This window comes from Mizuhopecten yessoensis, unplaced genomic scaffold (assembly GCF_002113885.1).
Source record: "Mizuhopecten yessoensis strain PY_sf001 unplaced genomic scaffold, ASM211388v2 scaffold7685, whole genome shotgun sequence".
In the NCBI taxonomy this organism is placed as follows: Eukaryota; Metazoa; Mollusca; class Bivalvia; order Pectinida; family Pectinidae; genus Mizuhopecten; species Mizuhopecten yessoensis.
Window position 1 is genome coordinate 268,311 of NW_018407171.1, and position 5,612 is coordinate 273,922.

The window sequence follows — 5,612 nt, forward strand, 5'->3', positions numbered from 1 at the left end:
CTACCATTGGTAAACACTTTTGAAATTATTGAACACAGATTGAAAGATGTTACTAAGCAAAATATGTTGGCAAAGATAGCAGCTTCATCAAAAGGTAGACTATATCAATATCTTATAGACAGTCATAGTATTCAGTTTTATCTCCGTAAACATATTGAAACAAAATACAAATATATGTTAACTAAATTTAGAACGTCGTCTCATCAACTGAATATCGAAAAGGGTAGACACAATAATATCATTCGCAGAAATAGAAACTGTAGCAAATGTGATTTGGGAGACGTCGAGGACGAATTTCATTTCATTTTTGTATGTCCTTTTTATAATGATTTGAGGTTAAAGTATATAAAGAAGTATTATTATAAGAGTCCCTCTGTGTAACGTAGTCGGATTTTTAGGGGAGGGTCTTGGCGTAATAACGACCGACACAAGATTCTCTTCATAGATGTGTTTAATGATGAGAACATAGACAAAAGTCCCTACAACAAATAAATAGCTATATTCAATACACAGTACCGAAACTAACGCGCCCAACTATACAAACTTGTCCAACTTTTATCTGTAAATAATGTCAAACAGTTGTCAAATCTAGGTAAATATTTATATCTAGCCACTAAGCGGCGAAATTGATTAATTAGCTACGTATTTATATTTTTTGTGCTTTTGTATTATGTTCTTTGTTTAGTTTGCACTTGTATGCTTATAGTCACTCTCCTATAACATATATACATGTACAATGTGTCATGATTAGTTTGTACCTATAAGTCTTAAGACTTTTGGTGAATAAAGAACTTGAGAACTTGATCCACTGCGTCAGCAAAGTACCACAGTGCTAACCACGTGCAGGTGATATATAAGTTTATTTACTATTTTTTTAAAATATTAACTAAATCGTTTTGAATTTATAACGTATTCTTGAACTGATATGAATAGAATACAATTTCCATTAGCAGTAAACATGTCTGAACCATACAAAAGTAAATCAGTAGTCAAACAATCTAAATTCAAATTCCCTAAAAGTTGTCTCCTGAGGGTATTTCTGGCTTCTACATACAATGGACATTCTAAAAGATAATGCTCAACACTTTCTATAGGATAAGAACATATGCATTCAGGTGACTGAATTACATTTATACGTTTGAGGTCAGAGCTCAAGGAACTGCAGTTATACCCGAGTCTTGTATGCAAAACATTGAATTTTCGTTCACCAGTGGAATAAGAATCAGGAGCATATTCTCCTTTAAAAGATATTTTATTTTTAAATGTAGAAAGCGTATTACATGTTCTGATTTGAATATCAAGATTATTCCAAAGTCTTAATGTGCTAGGAATAAACGATTTCTCAAATAAGGTTAATCGACATCTTGTTATCACATAATTATTTTGATTTCGTAAATTGTAATTGCTAACATTAAACACTCTGTTTGGCATTATATCCTGTAAGTAAGAAGGGGTAAGATTATTTTGTATTTTATATAATAATGTTAACTTACGAGTTTTCCGACGATTGCTTAATGTTTTCCACCTAGTTTCGAAATACAAGCTTTGCCTACTTGCAAAAACAGGAAGACCAGTCACAGTTTTAGCCGCTTCTAACTGTATTTTTTTTTAGTTTTTCCGAATCTGTACCATTACATTCATCCCATAGCTCGCAAGCGTATTCCAAAAGAGGTCTTATAAAAACTGCCTACAATTTTGATAATGTTTTCTTATTTAAAATATATTTTACTTACGTAATACTGATATATGTTTTGATGCTGATTTAATAATATTGTCAACATGTACAGACCATTCACAGTTTTCATTTAATGTTACACCTAGATGTCTGTGATCAGTGGAAGTTTGTAATGGTGTATTATTAAACATTAAATGTACATCTAACTTTTGTGAACAATGAAAAAGTACTATTTCAGTATTGGTTGGATTAAAATTAACATTCCATTTGTCTGACCAATCTTCAATAATTGCCAGATCATGGATCAATACATTTTCTATTTCTTTTACAGTGCTCGATGAAAATGATAAAGACGTGTCACCGGCAAACATTCTTGCAAGTGAAAGAAAATTATCAGCAATATCATTTATAAAAACTAAAAATAGGAAAGGTCCGAGGACCGACCCCTGTGGAACACCTGCATTTAAATGACCAATTGAAGAAGTGGTGTTACCTAATATGACCTGCTGCTTTCTTTCTAGCAGATAATCCTTAATCCAGGAGAGAATATTACCCTTGATACCATAAGCATATAATTTATTTAATAAACCCCTGTGCCACACCATATCAAAAGCCTTGAGATATATAAAACAAAAAATGTCATATATGTCTGTTGCTTACTTTCCAGAGCAGAACAAATATTATGATAAATGTCTATTAATTGGTAAACGGTTGAATGTCCTTTAACGAAACCTGATTGATATTTATAAAGTAAATTATTCTCTAACATATAACAGTGAAGGTATGTGTGTATGACTCTCTCAAACAGTTCGCTTACAGAACTTAACAATGATATCGGTCTATAGTTAGATGGAAGAGTTCGTTCATTTTTCTTAAATAATGGTAGCATTCTCTTAATGATCTAGTGAATAAAATAAACAGCGGTTCGCAAACTGTCTCGGCAGTATCTTTTAACATATTATGACTTATATTATCATTTCCAGTTGCCTTGTTTAACTTCAATGTTTTTAGAATATCATGAATATCAGTTTTAGTAATTGCAATGGAATGTAACGACGAATTACAATGGAATGTAACGACGAATTGCAACGGTATGTAACGACGAATTACAACGGTATGTAACGACGAATTACAACGGTATGTAACGACAAATTACAACGGTATGTAACGACAAATTACAACGGGTTGGAAAACTGGGACTGTACAGGTCTTCATCGATATCAGATATCGAACAAAAATACTTATTTAACACAATTGCTTTTCTGATTTCGTCATGCACTAAAAAATTGTTGTCAGCGTCGTATAATGCTGTGATAGAATCAGTATTAGTTTGTTTACCAATCAGTCGGCGCATGAGTCGCCAATAAGTTTTCGAGTCGGATGCGTCTACTAGGTCAATAAAACCATTTATGTTTTCAAAAAAGGATGTTTTTTCATATTATTAACTTTGTTTCTTTGGGCTTTAAACTTGTCCATGGAATATTTGTTATTGTTTTTACTGTTGAGCTTGTGTAACCTATTTCTTTTCCTTATTTCTAGGCGCAATTCTGATGTGAACCATGGCTTATCGTTTGGAATATTGGCTTTAGCAAATTCTAAAAACTTCGCATAAATATTGCACAGGCTTCATCTAAATTGATGCTGAATCCAATGTCTCATTCCAAGAGAAGTCTCTAATTCGACTATTAAATAAACCCAAATTTGGATCTTTATATATCCATACCTCGCGTTTAAAAGTGCTGATTGATTTTTGTGGTACTTCTATTACAACAACAGTGGCGGAGTAATCACTAATAACGTTATCAACAGGTAACACGGAGGACTCCGTAACTCACATTGTCACTCACTAAAACAAAGTCAAGTAATGAACTGGTATTTTCGGTATTTCGAGTTGGTTCAGTTATAACGTTTTCAATATTAAAGAGCATGATGAGTTCGTGTACTCTACTATTTGATACAGTAAGAAAGTCTACATTACTATCCCCCTGTATTATTACATTATTACTATACGAAAGAGCATTATCGATAGAATTTTGAAAGTCATCCCAAAATTTAACACTGGATATTCCAGGGGGCGGTAAACAGTACATAATAAAATAGTATTTTTTTCAGTGATTAGCTCTATCCAGATAACTTCACCACCTTTGAATTTCAAATCATATGGCCGCTTGTAAAGTAGATCATCAGATACATATACCATAACTCCGCCACCGTAACTGTTTCTATCAAGTCGTATAGGAGTACTAAAGACATCTATAGATAAATCAGAATTTATGCAATTCGCGTCCAAATGTGTTTCAGGAAAAGATAAAACTTGATATTCGTGTGCTTAACATTATATAGACGGAATTTTGTTGCGAACACTTCTACTGTTTAAATGAAACAAGGATATTTCTCTGTTACCTTCAGGTCCTGGATTTGTCTCTATATCATTACATAAAAGTAGTATCAGTAAGAGGATTAATACAATATTTGTGTTTGGTATAACAGACTGCATTGTAGTAAAAACATGTAATAGGCTTTCAGAATGGTAGAAAATAAAAACCAAAAATGTGTTAAGTTAAAAAATGAAAAATGTTCTTTGTGGTATAAACAATTATCTTGAACAGAGTAACAGAGGTATACAAACCACCAGACAAGGCGACAAAGCGTTAGGACTACCAACACATACATTGTTTTGAGACACTCGAGACACCATGCCCTTAATACCAACACATACATTGAGACACTCGAGACACCACGCCCTTAATACCAACACATACATTGTTATGAGACACGCGAGACACCACGCCCTTAATACCAACACATACATTGTTTTGAGACACTCGAGAAACCATGCCCTTAATACCAACACATACATTGAGACACTCGAGACACCACGCCCTTAATACCAACACATACACTGTTTTGAGACACTCGAGACACCATGTCCTAATTACCAACACATACATTGTTTTGAGACACGCGAGACACCACGCCCTTAATACCAAGACATACATTGACACACTCGAGACACCATGCCCTTAATACCAACACATACACTGACACACTCGAGACACCATGCCCTTAATACCAACACATACATTGTTTTGAGACACTCGAGACACCACTCCCTTAATACCAACACATATACTGTTTTGAGACACTTGAGACACCACGCCCTTAATACCAACACATACATTGTTTTGAGACACTCGAGACAACACGCCCTTAATACCAACACATACATTGAGACACTCAGACACCATGCCCTTAATACCAACACATACATTGACACTCGAGACACCACGCCCTTAATACCAACACATATACTGTTTTGAGACACTCGAGACACCATGCCCTAAATACCAACACATACATTGAGACACTCGAGACACCACGCCCTTAATACCAACCCATACATTGAGACACTCAGACCCCATGCCCTTAATACCAAGACATACATTGACACTCGAGACCCCACGCCCTTAATACCAACACATATATTGAGACACTCGAGACACCATTCCCTAAATACCAACACATACATCGTTTTGAGACACTCGAGCCACCACGCCCTTAATACCAACATATACATTGTTTTGAGACACGCGAGACACCACGCCCTTAATACCGACACATACATTGTTTTGAGACACTCGAGACACCACGCCCTTAATAGTTGATCGTGGTTGAACTTATAATACATGAAATAAATAATTGTTCTATGCTTTCGTTAAGTTTAAAGAGTCGTTAACAATATCTAAATTATTAATATGCTTTCATCGTCATTGTATATATATCACCAGATTTTATTCTGGATCGACCTGTCGTTCCTCTTCCTGTAAACAGCAAACCCCAAAACACTTACTTCGCGACATTAGTCTTCGTAGATTTGCATTTCTTTCAGCAGAAACATGCAAATGTATACATAATGTTTGTATGACATTTATATGTG